The sequence below is a fragment of the Mus caroli genome, unplaced genomic scaffold, assembly GCF_978045245.1.
Source record: "Mus caroli unplaced genomic scaffold, Mus_caroli_1 scaffold_6, whole genome shotgun sequence".
In the NCBI taxonomy this organism is placed as follows: Eukaryota; Metazoa; Chordata; class Mammalia; order Rodentia; family Muridae; genus Mus; species Mus caroli.
The window spans coordinates 25,732,334-25,758,776 of NW_028227261.1; the positions used below are offsets into that span (position 1 = coordinate 25,732,334).

The 26,443-nt window shown below is 48.2% G+C and overlaps 1 protein-coding gene across 1 annotated transcript in view; it reads left to right on the forward strand.

Annotated features, from left to right (window-relative positions):
- Positions 1-15,066: 15,066 nt before the first annotated feature.
- Positions 15,067-26,443, forward strand: part of Epb41 (erythrocyte membrane protein band 4.1) — a 147,909-nt gene continuing 136,532 nt past the window's right edge. Inside the window, exon 1 of the mRNA XM_029476056.2 lies at positions 15,067-15,223. The gene's annotated coding sequence lies outside the window, so the exon portion shown is untranslated. The remainder of the gene's footprint in view (positions 15,224-26,443) is intronic.

Below are 26,443 nucleotides of genomic sequence, written 5' to 3' on the forward strand. Positions count from 1 at the left end.
GGTAGAGAGAATTGACTCTCACAAGTTGTCCTCTGACATCCACTTATGTACCATGGTATGTCCCTGTCCCCTCAACAAGTAAGTAAGTAAGTAAATAAATAAATAAATAAAAATAAAATGTAAGTTTAAGACGATCTGGAAACATGGCTCAGTGCTTTAGAGCAATTGTTACTTTTGCAGAGGACCGGAGTTGAGTTCCCAGCAGCCATGTGTGGTTCATAACCATCCATAACTCCAGTTCTTGGGGATTCAACTATGTGTTCTGGCCTCCTCAGTCAGCAAGCACACACATGCTGTACAAACATACACATTGGCAAAACATTCATACACATAAAATTAATCTTAAGAATTTTAAATTGAAAAAAAGAAAACATGTACATAGACTTTCTAAAAGATTTAAACCTAGGCATAGTGGCACGTGTCTTTAATCTCCGAAACTGGGAGGCAGAGGCAGGCAGAGCTCTGTGAGTTCAAGGCTAGCCTAGTTTACATAGTGAGTTCCAGAACAGCCAGCCAGAGGTACATAGTGAAACCTTGTCTTACACACACACACACACCACACACCACACACACACACACACACACATTATGTATATGTGTATATATATATATGTGTGTGTGTGTGTGTGTGTGTGTGTGTGTAGCTAGAGAGATGGCTTAGCAGTTAAGAGCATTGGCTGCTCTTGCAGAGAAGCTGGGTTCAATTCCCAGCACCCACACAGTGGCTCACGGCCACCTGCAAACTCCTGTTTCAGGAGACTGATTTCCTCTTCTGACCTCCACAGGAATCAGGCACACATGCGGCAAACAGACAGACATCAGACATGCAAGGCAAAACATTTGTATAAATAAAAGCACACACACACAAGTAAATATATATATATATTAAAAGTATATACAAAAGTATATATATATATTTAAAAGAATGTGCTCATTATAGAAATGAGAAACCTGATAAAAATGGAAAACAAAGAGATACATAAGTCATTCACTAGTCCATTAACACTTGAGTATGTTTTCTTGCCAGATTTACCCAGGTGTCTCCAGGGCACCCCAGAACCCTCTGAAATGGGGCATTAACTGCATTTTACTGCAAGATCATGAACCTTCATCACATGTTCCAAGGTTACGGGGATCAAAAACTCCAAGAGGTGCCACGCAATCACATAAAAATATAGACACATGCGGGGCAGTGGTGGCACATGCCTTTAATCCCAGCACTTGGGAGGCAGAGGCAGATGGATCTCTAAGGGCTCAAGGCCAGCCTGGTCTACAGACTGAGTTCCAGGACAGCCAGGGCTATACAGAGAAACCCTGTCTCGAAAAACCAATACACACACACACACACACACTTGCGTGCACACACACAGTCCAGACTACGCACATACATTCCCCATACTTTGGGTACATTTTGTTCTCATGCAAAAATTCACTCTTGGCTTTTATTCTTTTACACCTACCAACGTGTGTCAATGCTATAGACATTGTATACGCGCTCTGTATGTCACTTCTCACCAGGTGCGTGTTGGCACACTTAAACAGTCCAACTACTTGACTTGAAATTTAAGAGGAGCTGCCTAACGTCACAGACACTGCTGCCACTTACAGGCCATCTCTTGCACTTGCGCCCTTTTTCAGCTTTTCCATCCAGACTGGTGGCCTCATCCTTGGAGCTGTTGGCTCCTAATAAACATGTTAATTGAATGAACCAAAAGCATTTAGTTTTTTTTCCCCATTTTTTTTGATGACAGGGTCTCATGTGTCTCAGTGTAGCCAAGACTAATGAGCCACCACCCTCAGCAAAACACTATTTTAAAATTGTCTGCCTATCTATCTATCTATCTATCTATCTATCTATCTATCTATCTATCTATCTATCTATCTAATCTATTTACCTATTATCTATGAATATCTATTTATCTATGGATCAATGTATCTATTGATCATGTTTGTCTATCAAGCCTAGGACTATGCACACCTGGCAGGCATTCTTTCAAAGAACTATTATACCATCCATCAGCCCTAAAAATACTTTGAAATGGAGTATTTTGTTGCTTTTACTTGTTTTTAAGCAGACTCTAAAGCAGGCTTACTAGAAACCTCCTCTCACCTCAGAGTCCCGCCTCCTGCCCAATTACTAAATTAGAGTTGCTGGCAGGCTAATTAAGGGTGCACCTGAAGTGGGCATTCTTACAGTGGGAGGAAGGAGGCTAGGAGGAGGGATGTGGAGGAGAGTAAGAGGTGGTGATGGGATGTGGTTATGAACATATTACAGGACACACTCATGTGGAAATGTCACGATGACTTCCACCTATGTTTGAACTTTCCTCTGTAGCATCTTATGTAGCCCAGACTGGCCTCAAATTTTATGTAGCTGAGGGTAACCTTGACTTTCGGATAACCTTGACTTCCAGCATCCACAGCCTGTGTTCTGGGTCACAAGGTCATACCTGGATAGCAACCAGATCCAAGGCTCCATAGCACGCCTAATGAGTTACATTCTCGTTCTGGAGTCTGCTGTTTTATTTTTTATTTTATTTTATATGTATGGCTGTGTCTTTTCTTTCTTTCTTTTCTTTTTTTTTCATTTCCTTTCCTTTTCTTTTTTTTCCTTTCCTTTTCTTTTGCCTGAGTGTATGTCTTGCACACCATGCCTGGTGCCTTTGGAAGCCAGAGAAGGCATCAGGTCCCCTGCATTTGGAGTGACAGGTGGTTATGAGCCAGCTTGTGGGTACTGGGAATTGAGTCCAAGTCTCTGGAAGAGCACTTGCTACTTTTTACTGCCGATCTGTCTCTCCAGCCCCCAAAGCTCATTGTTTTGTATTTTACTTTAAATGGAAATTTTAAAGGGAAAAAGTGGGGTTTCATTTATTCATTCATTCATTCATTCACTTTACATCCCAATATCAGCCCCCCCACCTCCTCCCAGTATCCCCTCATGCAGATTCTCTCCCCATTCCACCTTCCCCTTGTTTTTTGAGTCCCTCTCTGGGTATCTTCCTCCTTCCCCCACCGGCTTCCCCTGCATATCAAGTCACTGCTGGATAGGTGTGTCCTCTCCCGCTGAGGCAGACCCAGACCAGACAGACCACTTGCTGGAGCAGGACTCACATTGTTGTTGGTTTTTGAAACAAGGTGTTTGTATCCCAGCTGGGTCTCCAGCTTGCTAATTAGCTGAGGATGGCCTGGAAGTGCTGATCTCCTGCCTCTATCTCCTTAATGTTAAGATTATAGGCATATACCACCATGCCTGGTTTTATTCGATGCTGGTGATCAATCATGGAGTATATATAGCACATTCTAGGTAACCATTCTACTAGCTGAACTAACTACTTCCCAGCCCCAAACAAAGTATTTGTAACAAATGGGGAGGTAGAGAAAGCAAAGAGGGGAAGCGACTTGCTCAAAGTCACCCAGCTGCTTCTGATACAATGGTGCTCTGAACAGAAAGAGGCCAAGTTGAGAACTTTTGCTGAGACTCACAGTCAAGATCTCCTCTCCTAGCCGGGTGTGGTGGCGCACGCCTTTAATCCCAGCACTTGGGAGGCAGAGGCAGGCGGACTTCTGAGTTCGTGGCCAGCCTGGTCTACAAAGTGAGTTCCAGGACAGCCAGGGCTACACAGAGAAACCCTGTCTCGAAAAACCAAAAAAAAAAAAAAAAAAAAAAAAAGATCTCCTCTCCTAGAAGGTCAGGAGACACATTCACAGGAGGATAAGAGCAACCAGGAGGGATGGTTTCCCAACAGGGCCTCCTTCTCCTAGACTGCTTCCTCCAACTTACTCAGTCAACCACGGGCTTAGCTTGTGGTGCGCTAGACTGTTCTAAACAGTCTAAAACCGTACTAAAGCGAAGCAGCAAGCAAACCGACGAAGCCCGCCCCTTTCCTCCAGTCCATACAGAATGGCCCCTTCCTCGGTACCCTACTCCCAAGGGCTGTCGGGACCCCTTGGATTTCTCCTTACCACCTGGCTTTGCAGAGCGGGTGGAGGGTCCAGGTGGAAGAGTAGGGAGAGACTGAGTAGGGACGGGCAGTGATGGTTCAATCCCCACATCCCGCATGCAAACTGAGCAAAGAGAACGTCAGACCTGAAGTCCAGCAGACTGAATCCAGTCTTGATTACAACATAATCTGTAAGCTTGGTCCAGTTTTCTTCTCTTGCCTGAACTCACTTTTCTGATTAAAAAATATTGTTTTTTAGAGTTGGAGAGATGGCTCAGAGATTAAGAGCACTGACTGCTCTTCCAGAGGTCCGGAGTTCAATTCCCAGAAACCACATGGTGGCTCACAACCATCTGTAGTGGAATCCGATGCCCTCTTCTGGTGTGTCTGAAGACAGCTACAGTGTGCTCTCATATACAAAGTAAATAAATCTTATGAATTTTTTGAAAAGATTCATTCTTTTTTTTTTTTTTTTTTTTTTTTTTTTTTTTTTTTTTTGGTTTTATGAGACAGTTTCTCTGTGTAGCCCTGGCTGTCCTGGAACTCACTCTGTAGATCAGGTTAGTCTCTAACTTAGAGATTTTTCCTGTCTCTGCCTCCTGAGTGCTGGGATTACCACCACCGGGCCTTTTCATTTTATTTTTTTGTGCATCATATGTGGGCTTGTTCCTTAAGGACATCAGATCTCCAGGAACTGGAGTTACAGATGGCTTTGGACCACCATGAGGGTGCTGTGAATTGAACCCCAGGTCTGATGTGAGAGCAGCAGGTACTCTCAATCACTGAGCCTTCTCTCCAGCCCACTTTTCTCAATTGTTAAAGCTAAGAGCTGGGACTCGAGCAGTAGACCCTGTTCTGTTTCTCTGAAGGGGCAGGAGAGATGAAAGGGGCAGGCAGAGGACAGAGACTCCTTCACTACCCACCCCTGAGTGCCTGCATACCTACCACTTCATGCAGAGCAGAACACTTCTCTTTTTCCTGCTCAGGGCTTTGGTGGTTTAGAAATTTGACAGGCAGGGCCAGTAAGATGGCTCAGTGGATCAGCAGGCTGAGGTGGTGCACACCTTTAATCCCAGCTGAGGCAGGCAGAACTCTGATTTCGAAGCCAGTATGGTCTACAGAGCGAGTTTCAGGACAGCCAAGGCTACACAGAGAAACCCTGTTTCAAAACAAAACAAAACAAAACAACCCATATATATATATATATATATATATGTGTGTGTGTGTGTGTGTGTGTGTATATATATATATATGATATATATCTGGATAAAGACATTTGCCACCAAGCCTAATGACCTGAATTGGGTCCCTGGAACCCACATGGTGGGGGAAGAGAACTGACTCTTGGAAATTGTCCTCTGATATCTACATCTACATCCACCCATCCATTCACTCTCAAAATAAATAGTTTAAAAAAAAATCTCTGGAAGAGTTAGATGGGTGTGTTGATGGCAGTATATTTTAATATTCTCAGCACTTGGGAGGCAGAAGCAAGAGGACCAGAGGTTCAAAGCCAAATAGTAAGTTTGAGGCCAGCAAGGGCTTTATACTTAAAACAAACAAACAAATAAGTAAACAAAAACAAACAAAAACCCACAACTAACTATCAGGTCTTTTGAGACACTTTGAGTTTTGGAGATAAGGTCTCAAAATTTAGCCCATACTGACCTCAAACTTGAAACAATTCGCCTACTCTACTTAAACTTTAAGTTCCTGTGTGTGTGTGAGTCTGTGTGTGTGTGTGTGTGTGTGTGTGTGTGTGTGTGTGTGTGATGTCAAAGTCTATATCTGTGTGGATGGGTGCACATGTATGTATGTGTATACAAGTCAGAGGACACCTGCAGACATGCTCCATGACATGCATGTGACCCCTCTCCCACAATAAATAACTAGTGGGACAACTAAAAAGGCATGTCCATTTGTTCTGACCACAGAGACAACGCCAACAAATTGCCAGTGCTGCAGGGTCTCTGCCAACAGTTCTGTCATACCTGGGGAGACAGGTCCTCCCGACCTGGAGTAGGGTAGAGCAGAGGGTCCAGAAGAGCTACCTGGTGTCAAAGACCAGCCTGCCGCTGGTTCCAGCTTGGGATCCAGTTCTCCGAGGAAGGCAGGAGGATGTTGTTTTGGGGACAAAGTTGCTCACTCTCAGTAATTTTTTTCTTTCTTTAACTCTTTGTTATTCTGAGGCCATAAAGCCCCTGGCTTCTGGCAATTAACTCCTGCTGATAACAGCAGGGGGTTAAGAAAAGAAGTTGAGCTCTATTCTCTCTGCTTCAGGGGCCCTTAGCTGACCAGGCAAGAGGCTTGGGGTTCATTAACTCTTTGTGAGCCAGAGAGAAAAGAAAAGTAAGAAAAAACTCTCTCTCTCTCTCTCTCTCTCTCTCACACACACACACACACACACACACACACACACACACACACACACTTTGGACAGGCCTGACCACCTGTTTCATCAATTCCAGAGGTGTTCATGTATGCATGCGTGCATACATACATACTTACACACACATATACATACACATGTATGTACGTACATACATACAGACATATACATATATACGTTTGGTGGATAGGGCAGAGCTCCAAATGCCACATTTATTTTTTTCTCTCTGGAAATGTATACCTTCTTAGACCAAAGTTCCTCATAGGTAAAATGCTACACAAAAGGGGAGTTACAAAAGGATGTCAATAGTTCAAAGCAGTGCTTCGTTCTACAAGCGCATTATAAGTTCAAAGCAACAGTTTTCCATGGCCTTGCTTTATTGTAATACACACCTGTGGCTTCATCCCTGGACCTGACCTAGGATGAATGTTTTTTCTTGATCACAGATTTGCCCCAAGCCTATTTCTTTTCTTAGTGCATTTATGAAAGCTCACCGTAGTCCTTATCATGCAGCCTTTACTTACTATTCTATGAGGAGGGGGCACATTTTATTCTTGATTCTTTATTACTTCTTTCTGGCAAAACAGTTAAGACTATCTCCTTAAACTTCCTTCCTGCAATTATTTGAATAAAATCAGGAATGCTATAATTAATTCATCTAGCATTAATTCATGGAAGTTCTTCTTCATGTTGATCTGCAGGAGATCTGCCCAATAGGGTGGGCTGATGCCCAGGAATCGTTAGGCTGTGTGATAATGTCAGGAAAAGCATATTAGCAGTGAGAAGCAATCCTAGGATGAAGTCTCTCAGCACCTTGTCTCTAAGAGCTCGCCCATTGCAGCCATGTAAACAGTGGGCCATCCCTAGAAAGCTTGCTTGCTTGCCATAGTCTTTCCGAGATTGCTTCTGACGCCTGCCCACTGTGGCTCTTCCTGCATGGCACTGGCCAACCTGGCTCTAAGCATATGACCACACCAAAGAAGCGAGGAGTTGGGCCGGGGAAAGCCCTGCCTGGGGGAGTGGCTGTGAAACCCAGCCCTACATCCTACTCTAGTTTCAGAAGCTCTTCAATACTTGACCTACATTTTCATGGGTCCCAGGAAGGATCTTGGCTTGAGGTTTATGAGATCTGCTGCCAGTGTTTCCGTATGTTCCCAGCACGTATATCGGGCATCTTAAAAAAAAAAAAGATGTATTTATTTATTTATTTATTTTATGTATGCCAGTTCTCTTCTTTCAAGCACACCAGAAGAGGGAATCACACACAGAAGTGGATGCTCACAGTCAGCCATTGGATGGAACACAGGGCCCCCAATGGTGGAGCTAGAGAAATTACTCAAGGTGCTAAAGGGGTCTGCGACCCTATAGGTGGAACAACAATATGAACTAACCAGTACCCCCCAAAGCTCGTGTCTCTAGCTGCATATGTATCAGAAGATGGCCTAGTCGGCCATCATTGGAAAGAGAGGCCCATTGGACTTGCAAACTTTATATGCCTCAGTACAGGGCAACGCCAGGGCCAAGAAGTGGGAGTGGGTGGATAGGGGAGTGGGGGGGGGGAGGGTATGTGGGACTTTTGGGATAGCATTGGAAATGTAAATGAAGAAAATACCTAATTAAAAAAAAAAAAGAAGAGGGACTCAGATTCCATTACAGATAACCATCTGTGAGCCACCATATGGTTGCTGGGAATTGAACTCAGGACCTCTGGAAGAACAGCCAGTGCTCTCAACTGCTGAGCCTTCTCTCCAGTCCTATGTCCAACATTAAAAAATCCCCGTAACTCCAGCTCCAGGGGACCCAATGTCTCTGGCTTCTGCACGTATACGCATACATGTAGAGGTCAGAGGTCAAGTTCAGGTGCTGTTCCTCCAGAGACCTTGTTGTTTCTCTAAAATTATTTTTAAATGCATTACCGTTAGTGCTTGTGCCCTGATACACATGTGGAAGTCAGGGGACAACTTCTTGAAGTTGGTTTTCTTCTTCCCTCTTTATCTATGTACCATAGATTGAACCCAGGCTGGCATGGTTGCATGAACCACTTCACTGGCCCCATCTTGTTGGGTTTTGTTTTGTTTTTGTTTTTTGTTTTGTTGTTGTTGCTTTGTTTTTGTTTTGTTGAGACAGGGAACTCCCCCTGGGAGCAAGGGCTTGCTGGTTAGGTCAGGCTGGCCGTGGAGCTCCAGGGATCTGTCAGTTTCTGCTTTCCCAGTTCTGGATTGTGGCCTCCCTTCCCCCAGCCTGGAACCTGCTTGCTCAAGGGTGGAGCTACCTGCTCATTCGTCCTGCCACGCCTACTGCTGGAACCTGCCTTTGCTGCCTGGAGGCACACACGTGTTCGTCCTGCTACTGGACCCTGAGTTACTTGGCGGGAAGTTGGGTTCCCTCCCCCTTCCTTTATAACTGAGTGTCTGAAAATAGTAAAATTGAGCCTTGATCAGAATGTTTGTTGTCTTGGCTCCATTCTTTCTTCCGCCCCGTCTAGATTCCTCTCTTTTCAGTTCGAACTGCCATTCTCAGTTGAACCGTTCGTGTTGTGGACTGCGGGCAGGCTGCAACACTGGATATCTACAGTTAGGCCACCCTTCCAAGTTTTTATGTAGGTACTGGGAAGAAAACTTGGCCACCAGGCGGTAGTGGCTTCATGCCTTTAATTCCAGGACTTAGGAGACAGAGGCAGGCAGATCTCTGAGTTCAAGGCCAGCCCGGTCTACAGAGAAAGTTCCAGGACAGCCAGGGCTACACAGAGAAACCCTGTCTTGCAGCAGCAGCAGCAGCAATAGCCATTGGGTTTTGTGACTCAACAGTTAGGAGCACTCGCTGCTCTTGCAGAGGACCCAGGTTTGATTCCCAAATCCCACAGCATGATGTCTTCTGGATTTTGCTGGCACCTGACATACAAACCCACACGTAATTAAAAATAATAAAAATAAGTATTTTTATGGCTTAGTTTTTAGTATTTTTTATAGACTACTTTAAAAAAAAAAGATCCATTTATTATATGCAAGTACACTGTAGCTGTTTTCAGACACACCAGAAGAGGGCATCAGATCTCATTATGGATGGTTGTGAACTGCCACACGGGATTTAAACTTAGGACCTTTGGAAGAGCAGTCAATGCTCTTAACCACTGAGCCATCTCACCAGCCCTACTGTAGATTTCTTGTGGAAGATGATATTAGTGTCTCTCTCAAAGCTATGCCCTTCCTTAGTAGTAACAATAGCATCAATAACTGATTGTTTTCATGTACTCTGAGCCACACATGTTAAGGACTTATAATATTTATCTTTTGTAACCCTTATAATTTTAGAGGCATTCTTTTAAAAAATTGATTTATTTTATAATGTATAAGTGTTTTGCTTGCATGTATGTGTGGTGCCCTCAGAATTAAGAAGAGAGGGTTGGATTTCCTGCACCTGTAGTGACGGATGGCTATGAATCACCAGGAATTGGACACAGGTCTGGCACAAGAAGAAGAAATGCTCTTAACCACTGAGCCATCTCTCCAGCCCAGTAAAAATAAAGGTTAACAAAACCCCTCAGGTCCTAAACTTGCCAGACAAGTTTTTCTATAGACTATGACATCACTCAGCACCCACCCACTTAGGACAAAATCTTACTAAGTAGCTTAGGCTGGCCTTGAGATCTTTCTGCCTCAGTGTTCTGGGTGAAAAAACAAAAACAAAAAACAGGTCTGTGCCCCATGGTGTCCATTGCTCTCTTTCTTAGGGGAAGAAAGTGCAGGGGTTCAGAGGGTAGTTTAGACTGATTTAACTTCATGACAGTCCTGCCACCCCCCACATCCACAAGTGCTGAGATTACAGGCCTGAGACACTATGCCTGGCTGAATTTTTTTTTCCTTTGTCTTTGTTTGAGAAAGAGACTCGGTATAGTCCTGTCTGGCCTGGAACTTGCTGGGTAGACCAGACTGGCTTTGAACTTGCAGAGATCCTCCTGCCTCTGCCTCCTGGATTCTGGGGTTACAAGAACCTGCACCTGGTCACTTTTTTTTTCTCTCTCTCTCTTAAACGGGGCCCTAAACAAGCTGCCTACCCTACAGTCTGGACTTTGCCTAACTGGTCAGTCGCCCAGCTTAGCTCATCTTGCCTCTTCCTGGCTCTCTAGTGTTGTGGTGCTGGACGAAGTCCAAATTTAAAGCCTCCTCCTTGTCAACCATGCATGTGCTGTCTGTCACTGAGCTAAAGCCACTAAGGGCACTTAGGGAGGAGCTAAGGAATAGGATAATGACCCTTTATTTGGTGACTCTTAGCGAGTTGTGTGACCTGGCTATGCAACCCAAGACAGATTGCCTGAAAGCCCCCTTCCCATAACCCCTACTTACAAACTACAGGAATGAGATGCTGGCCGGTGCTAACCCTGGCAGCATCTTGAGATGGCTCAACTCAGTGCCTCGGCCCCCCTCAGCTCTATAACACTAGGTGGCGCCAAACACCACCTTTCCTTCTACCTGGATTTTTTTAAAGCGTGGGTGATAATCTCAGGTCTTTCCCAACTGTGGTCAAATCTTTCCTGCTCCCCAGCAGATTAAGGTGGTGTGTTAAAGTCCTGCTCAGGCTGCTTAGGGCCTGTGTTCATGAGCAGGTCACGCGCCCCATTTTATTCCTCTCTAAAGCAAGGGAATAGGGGACAAGGCGCTAGGCATCTCCCAACACCCAGGACTCTTCCTTGGGCAGAAATTCTCTTGGCTGGATTGGCAGCGGCCACACACACAGCAACAAAACCAGAGGAACTCTTGAGCGGTGGGGCCTTTCAGAACTCTTCAGCGTTTGGTGGCAGGGTTACAGATACACTAAACATAATTTGTCTGGGGACACCCCCATTCTTTTATTCAACTCCCCCCCCCATCCCAACCCTAACCTGGGGCAAAGAACACTTACATTTTTCTCTATTTACGTCAACTCCCACCTACTCGTTCTGGAGATTTTTCCCATGTTCCCAATGTGTCCTTCTGAGATAATTGACCCCTTACCCACCACAAAACCTCCTTTGAATGACTGCCACACCCCCCATATACCATGAATGGTCCCACTCCCCAGCCATCCCCAAATCTGTCTTTGTGTGCCTGGACCGGGCATCCGAGAACTTCAATACCTTGGTCTCATGGCTCCCTCGGTTTTAAAGCTATGCCAGCCCGTGTATTTTGCTCCTGGAACGCATATTTTTACTATTTTCCTATCTTTGAGTCTTTACCCAGGCTCCTCCTCCATATGGAATGTACTTTCCCAACCCTATGTAGTAAATTCATCCTAGCTGGAAGGTTACCTCCTCCAGAAAACATTCTTCATGCTGCCAATGGAGCCACGTTGCCTTTCCAGCTCTGAGTACACATTAGTTCAGGGTGGTCCTCATAGGAGCCGTGAATCACAGCAGGGGTGCGCCCCCCCCGCATGTCTCCCCCCTTAGAGAGTAACATACAAATGCTTTCTCTTCCAGTGGCTCCAGTGGGAAAGAGAGACAGGGTGTGAGAACCATTGCATCATCTGATTGATGAAGAAACAGGCTAAGATTCCTGCGAGAAGCAGAGGCAGGATTCAGACTGCAGCTGATTAGGGCTGCCTGGTTGCCTCGGGATTGCGTTCCCTCTTTCCCAGCATGCCTTTGGCCTGGCTGAGTTCCTCTTTCTACCCCCGGACTTAGCAGGGAATTGGTCAATATTTCTGTTTGTTGAACTAGTGGGTTTTAGTGTATTTTGGAGACAGGGTTGTACGGAGGCTTCTTAGCTTCCTCTTGAATTCAGTGTGTAGCCAAGGCTGACCTTGAGCTCCTGAGCCTTCTAAGTGCTAGGATTGTGGGTGTACACAACTACATCTGGTTTTTAATTTAAAAATGTTTTCACCCCCACCCCACCCCTGTGTGGGGATCAGAGGTCAACTTGTGGGGGTTGGTTCTCTCTACTATGTAGGTACTGGGGATGGGACTCAGGCTTGGCAGCTGGAGCCTTCACTTAATAAGCCATCTTTCCAGCCCACCTGGCAGGTTATGAATTTTGTTTATTTATTTAGGTTGTGTTTTGTTTTATAAAATTTGTTTGTTTTGAGACAGGATAGCAGACACTATGAAGGCTCTCTTAAGCCTTGGCCTCCTGAGATATTATGACTAGAGACACAGAGCATTGAGCTCTCTCTCTCTCTCTTTCAGAGAGATTAACTTTTTGTTTGTTTGCTTTGTTTTTGAGACAGGATTTCATGTGTCCCGGGCTGGCCTCAGATAGATTCTCCAGCCTAGGAGACTAACTGAAGTGTTAGTATGGTGGATTGGCTACCATGTCTTTGTTTTTGAGGGGAGGGGTGTTAACTTCCCATAAAGTCCTAAATAAAGTTCAGTTGAAGAAACAGATGTTCCCACATAGGTACGCCCACGTGTCACCCCCCCCCACCCCATCTATTCCCTGGGTGCTTTATCGCTCAGCTCACGCCCACTTGAAGCTGGGGACAGCACCCAGGCTCTGACAGGATAAGGAGGCTCAGGCATTCTCAGAAGGGGAGGGAGGCTGACACAAACAAGTCCCTTCCCCTCCCCCCACAGCTTATCAGTTGCCCACAGGCCCCAGCAAACTGAGTCTTCAGCCTCCAGAGGAAGAAAGCTGTGCCCTGCCTGTCACCCTCGAAGTTATTTCAGAACTGTGTGGCTGTCACATCAGCTCTCTGAGTGTCAAGCATTTCTGACTGGAAGAATTTAATGATATAAAAAAAAATGAGCAGATGGATAGAAAATACTAGCGGTGAGGAAATGTGAACTGTCCCTTCAGGAGGTCACCTCTCCCACGGATCCTCTCAGGTAGCGCCCAAGAGGAACGCTATGAATTCCTGGCGGAGGCAGTGACCTATATCCCTCCACAGGCTTCCCAAGACTGCATTGGTTGTTCAAGCAGTGCTTCAATGGGAAACACACAGGTGCCTGAGCACAGAGGTTCCACGGGCAGGACAAAATTCCCTAGGTGCAGATAGCTCAGGGCCAGGCAATCTGATTCTAGGGCACGAATAGTCATCCTCCTCCGTAGGTAACTCACACTCACCCTCCCCCGGCCCAACCCCCCAGCCCCAGTATGCTGACAGCCCACACGGAAGTTCACAAACACTTTCTCAGATGTATTCCCAAGTACAAACTCACACATAGGCACACAGGCTTATCAGGCAGGGCCAGGCGCCGGCGTTGCTGAGTCACCCACTAGCAGCAAAAAACCAACAGAGCTGGAGCCTCATGCGGAGAGCTGAGAGGTGGGGCCTCTTCAGCCCTTTAGAATAACACTGTCCAACCCCGGGCTGGGGTTTTCCTCTTGGCAGCCCTTAGATTGAGTCCGGGGAAAGGAGGCAGTTGGCCCGGGAGCCCTTGTTTAGAGGACAAATTAAAGAATTCATAGTCTGCTCTCTCTGGCATTCATGACTGGATACACGTGAGAGCAATTAAAAAAATAATACTGGATCCATGATTGAATATTTGCATTTGTAGTTTCCACTCTCAGTTAACCAGCACAACAATTCTACATAATGTTGGTGCAACATTACCCCCAGGGAAACAAGCTTACCCATAGGCTCAAACCTGAATTAATGTAAGCAGGCTACATCCGAGTTTCTAGCTTTGACCAATAGAAAACACTGCCCTGGATAGTAGGAGAGAGGAGTTTTGGTTGGCTTGGGAGCCTGGGCGTATGTTCTAGGTTTTTGTACGGGATTCATATAGCCAGTTCTGCAACATCCAGATTTCTGGTTAAAGAACTCAAAAGGCTTCTCTGTGCCCCTGAGTGACTCCCTCGCTCCATGATGAAAATGCAGGTCACCCAAACTCAGGAAGTTATTTGCCCTCAGTGACCCTCAGTTTCTCCATTTGTCCAAACAAGAGTCTCACTCTCCAGAGCTCCCTGGCATGGTGAATACTCTATGGCTTTAGGATTTGACTCTCTGATTTCTATGCATAAAAAGGGGATTATGTTTGTCCTCTGTAGGTGGGAATCCCAAGGCAGATTTGGCCTTAATCTCATGAAGAGCTTTTGAAATTCTGGGGTAGTTTAGTTAGGATGAGACAATGCTGGGAGTCAGCCAGCTTCCTGACCTTGGCACTATGTGAGCAAGGGCAGGTCTGAAATTCGAGGAAGAGGAGGGGTCTTAGGCCATTGACTACATATACCTCTTCCAGGGCTGATGGGGGCAGATCATTGGGAAAGGAAGTCACTGAGAAGAGGGACAAAGTAGGCATAAGAGAAATCAGAACTCCAGGTAATAGACACCTTTTTGGGTCCCAGACTTGCGTTTGATGTATACCAAATGTCACTTATCCTCAAGAAAACATCAGAGGATTTCTAGTTGGGGAAATTGCAGATTCCAAGAAGTGGATTGCTCAAGGTCACACAGAACTAATTAGCGAAACAGGTGATCCAAGTAAGTCTATGTCGTCAAGGTCACTTCCCTAACTCTCCTAGAACAACCCCCATTCCAACCTAACGCCTTAGGGTCAGCACCACGTGGCAAATTGCTTTATACTTTTGCAACATGACGTCAGCGACCATACCAGCCAATCCAGGAACTCCATGTTTCCCCTCCCCTGATTGCTCTGAGTCTATCAGGAGCTGCTCTAGGCTGGGCGTCCCGGCCTGGCCGCACCTGCAGCCCCCGCCCCTTCCCGGTTGCGACAGTCGGGCTACTGTGCCGGGTCCTGCCCGCCGCCCCAAAGATTGGCAGTTGTCTGCACCAATTACAGGACCTCCCGAGGGGAGGGCGGGGCCTCGCATCAGAGTTGCCCTGTCAGTGCAGGTGGAGGCCCCCGGCGGGGCAAAGTGGCAGGAACCTCTTAAAGGGAGAGAGCCGTGGAGAGCGAGGACGTGGCCCGGCCCGGCCCGGCCAGGTCCCTGCCAGGTCCCTGTCCTGTGCAGCCCAGGTGAGCCTGGACCGCCTTAGGGGGTGGCCCCGGTGCCTGGGAGGGACAAGGTGCAAGACCCAGAAGCCCGCTCCTAAGGAGCCCGGCCGTTCCGGGAGCTGCGAGCCGAGGGTCACAGGATCCTCGGCGCGGGTGCTGGAGGTCCTGAGCTGCATGCTCCAAACTTGAGGTCCCTAGGGGTTCTGGAGTCACAAAGTCGAGGGGGTGCGGAGCTCCGGAGACAGCGAGCAGTTGCTGGAGTCCTGTCGTGGGTGTTCGTCCGCAGCAGGTCTCCGCGCCGCGGCGCAGTCCCAGGCCGACCCGCCAGCCCCACCCTGCGCACCCGCGTGCTCCTGGGGACCCAGAGGGCGGTAGGAGGGGGACCCCGGGAGCCCTGCTCGGGTCCTTACGTAACTGACTCTTGAGTTTCCGGACCCGGGACCCGCGAGCTGCGGCCCTAGCTCTGCCGGTCAGGGTGGCCCTTGAGTCACCGCCCGGACGCACGCACTCGCGTCCAGGCTGGGACTTCCTCTGCCTCAGGTCTCCTGGATCTGCTCGGAGTCAGGCTGCTACTCTGTCGTCTCTGGGTTCCCTCTCTCACATATTTCCCTGTCTGCCCTCTGTGTTTCCTCAAGAGTTGTCTTGGTCTTCAAGCTGCACTTTCCCGGGGGCCCCACCTCTTTGGGGGAGGACCGGACCTCTGCAGTCTTGCAGGCTGGAGGCGGAGACTTATTCCGCGGGACCCCTGGCCAAAAGAATCTGCCCTGAAAGGACAGGGGAGCACTCTCCCTCAAGGGTTGTGTGGTTATTCCAGGGCCCTCGGGCTCCCCCCACCCCGAGAGACAATGGCCGCATTTAACTGACCCCTTAAATTCCTGCAACAGGGAGAAGGCAGCCCCTTCTATTCCCAGGGAGCCGCCTTCTAAACGTACAGGCTCTAGGAGAATAGCTGGTTCCGGGTGGACTTTAAGGAAGCTGGAGTTCTAGGCATAGTTGCTTGGGGCCAAGTCAGGGTCGGGTCCTCAGCTACTGAAGGGCAGGGGGAGAGGCCAGAGCACTGTCGCAGAACCTCTCCTCCCCCACACTAATAAGTTCTTGTCCACATGTGGTCCTCACCCTGATCACAGGCCTGGATGGGGGTCTATGCTGACAGGAGGTTGGGGCGAGGAAGGGAGGCTAGAGAGACTTGCTTGGGAATGGAGGGAGGGAGGGAGGGAAGGGGAGAGAGAGAGAGAGAGAGAGAGAGAGAGAGAGAGAGAGAGAGAGAGAGAGAGAGAGAGAGAGACTGGGCCTGGTGACTCCTTGCCATCAAGGCCCTCCTAAGGCAGACACCTCAGAAATAACTTTCAGTGGCTGCCTGTGGTATCTGCTGCTGTTGTGTGCACAGAAGCAAGGTGTTACCGCAGTTGTAGGGTGGGAATTTTTAACTGTGGGAATGGGGGAGGGAGACTGCAGAAGGAGATGCAAGGTCTGGGAAGAAAGGGAACCAGAGGCTGTAGGGAACGGAGCAGGAGGGCAATATCAGTACCACACAGATTTTGCACTCAGAAGAACTAGCTTTGAATCCCACCCAGCCCAGCTGTTACTGTGTGACCTTACCCGACTCACCTCATCTCTCCCAGCCGGCCCTGGACCTTATAGGCATTAAGCAGAATCAAATGAAGCATTACGTATTCAATGGTCAGATTGGTAGCTGCTGTGAGATTGTGCCAGTGTGGGGTGTTTTAGGAAGGGGATGGAGTGGGGGAACCCCAAGGTTTCCCTGTGTGTATAGGAGAGTCAGTCAAGGCCTGTGGGGTCCCAGCAGCATGGTGCTTGGGTGAACTGGTTGGAGGTGTAGGTGGCACCCCACACCCCACTGTCTATCAACACATAGTCACACTGTCTAGACAGACCAAGCTGGCTTTACTCCGTAGGCTCTGGGTGCCAATAGAAGCTCCCAGGACTCCCAGGTTGCCCCACCTATCGGCCAGTGGGGATAAGGCTCTGGCTGAGCCAGCACCCTCTCCGCAGAGTGGACCCTGGCCAGCAGCCTGGCTGGCTGCATTGAACAGGAATATCCTGGGCTGGCTGGGAAGATGCTGATGCAGGGGCAGGCCCAGCATTCTGTGAGCTGGAGCTAGGCCCAGCTGTTAGGACCTGGGCACAGGGTGAGACAGACACGAGGGTCAGAGTCAGGAGGAAAGATACAAAGAGAAAGGCCTAAAGGGGACCCTGAGGCTGAAGCTAGGAAGCCTCATTTGGTTATTTCTTAAGCCTCCTGGGCATCTACTACGTGCCACACAGGTTTCCCAGGAACAGAACTGGAGAGGATGCTCACATAGGCCTCATTGCCAAGGTTGTGGTGGCTGAGATCTGTTGGGATGGCAGAGTGGGTTTATAAGACAGGTAGGTGTGTGTGTGTGTGTGTGTGTGTGTGTGTGTGTGTGTGAATGCACACGCACATTCAGAATTTCCCTAGTGCCCAAGGTTTATCACAGGGCAGGCCTCAATCCGTTTGTAGTCTGTGGGCCAGGTACTTTTCCTCCTGGGTCTCAGTTTCCCTCTATAATATTAAGAGGAAAATGAGCCCTGAGTCTGGGTGTCTTCTAGCACCCATTGTCATTGTTTCCTGTATTGGTGACCTTTGACAGCAGAAGCAGATCACACCTCATGACCTGGTTTAGAGCAAGCTCATACTGTATGAGGAGCTAGAATGGCCTTAGGTTGCACTTGCCTGTCGTGAGCCCACAGACAGCTTTTTGGCCTTGTTCTCTAATTAGTTATGGCCCTTGCCTATGTGCTGTTCTCGGGTTGTGTGTGACATTAGCTTGGTTAATCTTTAGCACCTCATGAAGCACCATCCTTGCTTCATAGGCATTCATGAGGGCAAATTGACTTGAGCAAAGTCTCACAGCTGTCAAGTGGCTGACTTGGAATTTGAACCCCAGAGCCAGCGCTTGAAGCCCCTAAGACATGAAGTCTTCATTTCCCAAAACTCTACCCATACTGAGTGCTCATTCCCTAGTCCTAACCTGTAGAGATACCTACTGATCCTGGACTGAGCTCTGCATTCTGGGATGTTTAATCCAGGAAGCTGGACACAGGCTGGAGAAAGAGATAGGGGATGCCTGGAGCCCACTGATATTTGTTCACAGAGCCATATCTCCAGGTCCAAGAGCTGGGCATTAAAAAGTAATATTGAGTCCACTTTGGGCCTTTGCTTCCTCATCTATAAAAGGTGGATTTGAGTGAATGCAGATGTCCCTGGATGCTTGAGTGATTAGTGGCTGAGGTCAGCTGTAGGAGCAGACCAGGGGTCAAGGTGCCAATGACTGAGCCAGGAGAGGTGGCTTCCGGAGCAGCCTGCACCCTAAGCTGGCTGTTTGACAAGAAGAGTTTCAGATGAAAGTATTCAAAGACTTGCTGGAGGCAGTGCAGATGTACTGCAGACACCAAGGGGAAGAAATGAAGGAAAGTTTCCAGCACATAATCCAAGCAGACATGAGCTTTGGTCACTTCACTTGGAGACCCATATGATGGCACCAAGGACATAGAAGGGAGTCCCTTCACCCTTGCCCTTATCTGTGAAGTGGGAACAGTAACAATTTCACCTACACAGTGTTCCGGAGACTGTGAGGAATAAACTGGAATATCTGTAAAATTGGGAGAATATGGTGGCTGGTCATTGTTCAATCCAAAGCTGCAGTACTGGGTGTGCGTGTGGGGCGGGGCACTTGCCATAGCCCTGATGGGACTCTGCATGGTGGGAATGTGCTGGGGGACACCTTAAGGTCACAGCAGTGCTTACAGACTCATCACAGTGACCAGACACTGTGCTGGGACTTCGTTTTTCATTATCTCCCTTGGTCCCAACAGCAGCATTCTTTTGAGAAGATGGTGGTCTCACCCACACTAGATTCTGGCAAAGTCCCCATCCACAGCCCCTTGTAGTCATAGTAGCTACAAGTTATAAACAAATGATATACCAACCTCTGTTCAAAAAGTCTTACATAAGTGAACTCTTACGTGACTCCCACGTAGCCCTAAGCGGCAGATCTGAATGCTGCCCTCTGTGTTACAGGTGAGTAGAGGAAGCAAGGAGGGAGAAGCCAGGGAATCGCCTGAGTGACACCAGTGGTAGGGCTGTTTGTGGAGGCAGGATTTGACCCCAGATACCTAAGGTCAAATGCATGCATCACAGAAGTTTTACTCCCCTGCCTCCATACTGCAGTGTAGGGCTCACATGGGCATGGCCCTGTCTGACTTCAGACGGCATCCTCAGGACCTGGCGCCTGGTGCGGCTATGAATGCCCATAGGAGACTGGCCCAGGGCAGCCTGATGAGCTCAGCGCAGATTTTCAGATGATAGCTGCCTGAATGGTAGCTGGTCATCAGAGTGCCAGAAGCACTCGGGTGGGGGTGAGGGCGGAAGAGGGGACAGGTTCCCCACTGGCCCAGGTGCAGCTGATCAGGACCCCAGAGTTTGATAGCTGTGCTGTGTCTCACTTCTGTCCTTTGCTTCCATGTGCCACCGTGACGATGGCTGCGCTGTCCTTCCTTGACTGGCTGTATGATCACAACGGCTACTTTTGGGTGAGTACTTCTTTGATGTAACTGGCTGTACCATGCCGTTCTGAGGGCACTGGGAGGCACAAGGGGTCAGGGCATGTGGAGTTAGATTCTGAGTCTCTTCTTTCTTTATACTTGATATGATGGCTACTGATTTTGGGCTGGGCTGACAAAGGCCCAGAGGTCTTTAGGACAGATGACTTGGAATAGAATCCTTCCTTGGCTACTTACAAATGCCTCTTTGTATCACCCTTTCACTTCTGCAAAATGAGAATATTGATACCTTCTAGATGTATGTATTTGTTCCTCTACACAGGACCACGGAGGGCAAGGGTTTTTGTTTAATCTCTTCCCGCTATGTCTCTAAGCACGAGAATAGAATGATGTGTAGTAGTGCCCAGTGAACGTTTTGATTGAAGATGTTTGTTGAGGATCTACTCGGGCACCCAGCCATGTGCTTTGTGGTGGACTAAATAAACAGTTAATGGATACAAAGCAACCACTATCATTGCAGTTCACAAAATGCAAGATGGATACAAAGTATACATTATTTTTGAGGCTGGGAAAATGTAAGACCCTTATCTCACCATCCAGTTGTGAATTGTGGGTCTAGGACCTGAGTGGGGCATCTGTCACCAGATGGAGGAACAAGCAACTGGATTTTCTGAGAGGGTGTGGCAGAGCCTTTAGCTTTGCTCTGATGGGAAACTTCTCACAGGGCAGGCAGGAATGTTTGATGTGAAGCTGAGCAGGGGGAGGAGGGATTCCACAGGGTTCCCAGATATAGTCACATTCCTAATGGTGTGATCTCGGACAAGTGGTAAACTTCTCTGGATCTTGTGACCTTCCCTGTGGCATCCACATCACAGGACCTTCCCCCAGCAGCTAGAAGCAGCTTAGCATGGGGCTGATCAGTAATCTTTGGCTTCCTCTAGCCCTAGGCTCCTTCTGGAAGAGGGTGCAGTGAAGTGTTCGTTTTTTGTTTTGGCTCCTTCCTCCTAATTTTAGCTCTTATTAGCTAGACTAGAATACAGGAGTCAGGAGCCCCTGAAGGCCCCAGCACTGGGATACAGACTTGCTTCTGTCTGGTGTGATTTGCTGTGTGACACGGCTCAGTCGCCCTTCTTAGTCTTGGTTCAAATCTGACTTGTGGAATAGGGTAATGAAGGGCTCTTCCCTTGGAGAGTTGTTTAGCTCAAACAGGTAGGTAATCATTAAATTGGCACCATTGGTCACTTGGCTTTAGCTGGGAGAAGGGCCCTGGAGAATTTTGTCCTCTTAGGTGTAGGTGACCTGAGAAGTTCATGTCATACCTATACTGCTGTTTATCTTGTTTTCCATATTCTACTTGTCTGCTGTTCTATTTTAACCCCTTTAACTTATTTTTAAATTTTTATTTCTAATTTTTAAATTGTATCATTATTATTATTTTTTTTTAGATCTATTTATTTTCTGTACACTGTCGCTGTCTTCAGACACACCAGAAGAGGGCATCAGATCCCATTACAGATAGTCACGAGCCACCATGTGGTTGCTGGGAATCAGGCCCTCAGGAAGAGCAGTCAGTGCTCTTAACCGCTGAGACCAGCCCGAAATTGTATTGTTATTATTATTTGTGTGTGTGTCAGAGAGAGAGAGAGACTGGGACGTTGGATGCTTCTGTAACACTGCAGATGTGAGGAAATTAGAGGACACATCGTTTTGGGAGTTGGTTCTTTTCCCTGTGCATTAAGGTCAAGTCCTTGTCACGCCTTCCCCACTGAGCCGTCTCAGTCTCTCTCACTAGCCCTGTGTACTCTTCCAGAGACCTTATTTCTTGTCTCCCTCCCAGCGACCTTCTGAGCAATGGCCCTGTTTTTCTACAGAAAATATTTGTTTTCATTTTATATGTCTGGGTGTTTTGCTTGCATGTATATCTAAGTACAACATGTGTGCCTACTGCCCTCAGAAGCCAGAAGAGGGTGTCAGATCATCTGGAACTGGAGTTCCAGACTGTCGTTAGCCACCATGTGGGCACTCTTAACCCTTGAGCCATCCTAAAACAGCAGGCTGGTGTCAGTGGCCTCTCTGTCCATCTTTGATACCCAGCTCCAGGCTACTGGGGGCGGCTGCTCTAAACTCTGATAGAAAGCAGGAAGCGGCTGGACAGCAGGGTGGCTTGCAGGTCAGGCAGACCTGGCTGTGACCCCACACTGTTTGCTTACTAGTTGTGTGACCTTAGGCCAGATAGCTTCTCCGAGCCTCAATTTCCTTATCTGTAAAATGAAGACAATATTAAAAAAAAAATTCCTTCCCTCCTAGGGTTCTTGTGAGGGTTAAATAACAGGGCATACAACGAACACTCAATAAATGGTGGTGACGGCTGTTATTACCCTAATTATGATTATGGGCATCATTCTGAGAATGTAAAGATGTCCCTCTTAGGAGAGTGGACTGGGAGGACATTGCTGGGAGCGGGTAAATAGCAGAGCTAGTCTGACAGGTTCCAAAAGGTACTTGTAGGGTGAAGGGAGGGAGGTGGCTTCACGGGAGTATGGATGTGTCTCAATTTCCTGGCCATCTGCTTTTCCTGGTGCCACTTCTGTTCCAGGCTCTATGCTGGCACGGCAGGGCTAGAGCTGACTCTGTATGGACCCTTTTCTCTGCCCCTGGGAAAGCTCAGTATCTAATTGGACTGAAGGGCTCTGCAACCTGAGTCCAACTTTGGCTGAGACTGAAGTGTGAATAGGTGTTTCGTGTAGCTTTCGCTGCCCCGCCCTGCGTTCCCGGGTGAGTAGGTGTTCTTAGGCAGAGACTAAGAGAAAGGCCATTCCTATTGAGAGGAACTATACTTTCCAGGATGCAGAACCGGGTCCAGCACCCTGCAAAGGCAGGCTCAGGCAATGTGAGGCCTGACCTCAAGGCTGCGGGGAGCCATTGCACGTTACACAGGGAGAGCGGGAGCAGGGCCACCTGTTTAGCGGAGGAATGCTGAGATTTGGGGCCGGGAACTGTGCCATGCAGCAGTGGGAGATGTTAGGTCTCTGTGTGGGGCAGGGCCACGGGAACATAATGATGGACTGCAGTAGACAGGTGAGAGAGAGGACCGAGGTGAGAGTGAGGCCTTGGGGTTGGGGGTGACTGGATCCAGTGGATACTTGGGCTGAGGGGTACCCCTGAGCAGAGGAGACAGAGCAGCATGGGGGGAAGGAAGCTACTTATCTGCGTCTCACTACCTACCCTCTTCAACTGCTGTGTCTGAGCTGGACATGGAGGCTCTTGAGTTATGGCCATCAGGACTCCTCCTACCTTAGGGGTTCCTTTGTGTGATGCTGGTAGCTGGTAGGTCTGGCAGGGATAAGCACTCTTTGGTGTGGGTGCCCAGCAAAGTCTGTGTGGAGTATGGGGACTGACTTTTGACTCCCCACAACTTCCTGAAATCCCGCCCCTGTTTGCCACGCTCCCTGAGATAGCCTGGGTCTTTTGGACACTGTTCCTTCTTTTCTCTGCCTTTTCCCTTCTTATCCCCACCCCAGGTGACCCACGTGACCCTTTCAGAGGCCAACAGTTTGGTTCTCTGCCAGCTCTGTCACTGACAAGCTATGTGCCCTTCAGGCACGGTTGCCCTCTTGGTACCATAGTTTCCACCTCAGGGGAATGGGGACACGCAGGATTTTTCCTCAGAGAGCGGGTCTGAGGCATCAGTGATGTGATCCCCCAAAACCAGCCTAGAGTCTATACTGTGCATCCCCCCAGGAACTCTAATGAAATAATCATGCAAGCTCTCCACCTCCTCGCCCCTGTCCTGGCAGCCACGCCAGTTGCAAAGGAAGGAAAAGAGTAAGAAACAAGCTTAAGTCTCCAGGGGGGTCCTGGCCCTCTGCCGAACCAGCTCGCCTCCTGACCCTTGGCCCCCTTGGCCTCAGGCCCGAGGACTCCTAGTCCTGAAGCCTAGGTGCCCTCTGTCCCCTACCCTAGATGAGCCTCTCTGGTTGGAGGCCAAAGCCAACAGTGGTCCGGAAACAAGGACAAACACTTGGGAAAGTTGTGGCTTTCTTTTTCCCTGGAAATTGACGATCAGGCTCCCTTTCTTCTGGCATGGAGACAGGAGTTAGGCATGAAGGTCAGTATCTCTGAGGGGCATGGCCAGTGCTTCTGGATATCTTTCCATGCAGAAGCAGGACCCTTAGACTGGTGTGGTAGCCAGTGTCGCCAGAGGACTATGACTCTCTGGACTCCCTGCTCTGGCCCCTCAGTGAGTGTGTATACTCCAGTGATGGCTTCACTTCTGTGAGCCTCGGTTTCCCCTGCTGTGGGTGGGGATGGTCTTGCTGTGAGGATGTTGGTAGGGAAAAGGAAGTCCCAGTAGATCCCTAAGCACGGACTGCTGTTGTCACTGCAACTGCTGCTTTGTCTGTCTATTTGACATAATGGTCTGACGATGAAGTATAGGCTTCTCTTCAACTCACAGCAATCCTCCTGCCTCAGTCTCTTGAGTTCTAGGATCACAAACTGATTTTTTTTTTTTTTCGAGACAGGGTTTCTCTGTGTAGCCCTGGCTGTCTTGGAACTCACTTTGTAGACCAGGCTGGCTTTGAACTCAGAAATCCACCTGCCTCTGCCTCCCAAGTACTGTGATTCAAGGCGTGTGCCACCACACCCGGCAAATTGCGACCTCTTAAATGTCTGCCCTATTCTACCTGGAGTTTAATATACTTCCTTTTTCCTTTTTGGATTTGGTGTGTGCATATCATGTATGTGTGTATGTCGTTGTGTAGTATATATGTAGTAGTATATGGGCATGCCGGTATGTGTATGTGAAGACCAGAGGAAGATACTGGGTATCGCACTGGGTATCCTATATCACTCTCCGTCTTATGTCTTTGAATCAAGGTCTCTGAGTTCAAAGCTTCGGTTATTCCTCTAGGCTGGCAAGAGCAGGCCTCAGTTATCTTCCTATCTCTGTCCCATAACATACAGTGCTGGAGTTAAAGCAGTACTCAGACCACATCTACCTTATGTGGGTGTTGGATATGAACTCAGATCCACATGATTGGGAAGCAAATTCTCTTAACCATTGAGCCCTCTCTCCTCCCTCCCTCTTTTTGGAATTTTAAAGTAGGGTCTTGATCTGTATTCCAGGCTGGTTTGGTACTCTCTACACAGCCCATGCTGTCCTTAAACTCACATACTCCTGCCTCAGTCTCCTGAGTGCTGAGATTACAGGTGTGTGCCGCCATGCCTGTCTGATAGGTTTCTTATTGAAGAAATGGAACCTGATAAACCAGTTTTGAAGCCAGATGCTCAGCGTCCAGCCTTAGCCTCACCTAAGGTAGTTTCTCTTCTGCAGTTTCTCCTGATTAGATGCCACTGTGCACACCCTTTGAAGAGTCAGATAGTAGAAAAGGTCCCGCCCTACCCAGGTCTAGGCCAAAGGGACAGAGATGGACTGTGAGTTCCTTGGAACTCAACAAGGAAGATGCAGACTTCTGCGGAGGCCAGAAAGGTTTCAAAGAGGAAACCTGGCCAACAACCCAGACTGTAGCAGGGTTGAAGTAGCCCCAGCTTCTCCAGCTTTTCCTCTGCCAGGCTTTGGAGGTCACCATCTTCTCTGCCTCTGCATTGATTTATTTTTATTTTTTTTATTACGTATTTTCCTCAATTACATTTCCAATGCTATCCCAAAAGTCCCCCATACCCTCCCCCCCACTCCCCTACCCACCCATTCCCACTTTTTGGCCCTGGCGTTCCCCTGTACTGGGGCATATAAAGTTTGCATGTCCAATGGGCCTCTCTTTCCAGTGATGGCCGACTAGGCCATCTTTTGATACATATGCAGCTACAGTCAAGAGCTCCGGGGTACTGGTTAGTTCATAATGTTGTTGCACCTACAGGGTTGCAGATCTCTTTAGCTCCTTGGATACTTTCTCTAGCTCCTCCATTGGGGGCCCTGTGATCCATCCAATAGCTGACTGTGAGCATCCACTTATGTGTTTGCTAGGCCCCAGCCTAGTCTCACAAGAGACAGCTATATCAGGGTCCTTTCAGCAAACTCTTGCTAGTGTATGCAATGGTGTGCATTGATATATAAAAGGAGGGTCTGCAGCAATCACAGGTTTCTGTTACATGAGAGGTTTAAAAGTGGAGTCCTAGGGCTAGGAGGTATAGCTAGTTGGTAGGGAACTTGCCTAGCATGCCTGAGGCCTTGGGTTGGATTTCCAGCATCTCCAACATCATATGAACCCAGCATGGCACAGTGGCACACATCTGTAATCCCAGCACTCGAGGTAGAGGCAGGAGGATCAGAGGTTCAGGGTTAACTTTAGCTATATAGTGAGTTTGATGCCATCCTGGGCTACGAGAGACCCTGTTTAAATCCTAGCCTCAGGGCTGGAGAGATGGCTCAGTGGATAATAGCTCTTGTTGCTCTTGCAGAGGACCTGGATTCAAGACTCCCAGAACCACATGGTAGTTCACAACCTCTGTAACTCCAGTTCCAGGGGATCTGATGCCCTTTTCTGACCTCTGTGGGCAGCAAGCACCTGTGTGGTACACATCCACTCAGGCAAAACACTTAACACATAGAGTAAAAGGAATAATAATAATAATAATAATAATAATAATAGAGCCCTACCACTCACTGGCCCGGCCTCCAGCCGTCGCTTGACCTCAGTAAGCTCCAGCATATCCCGTTATCAAGGGGAAACAGAT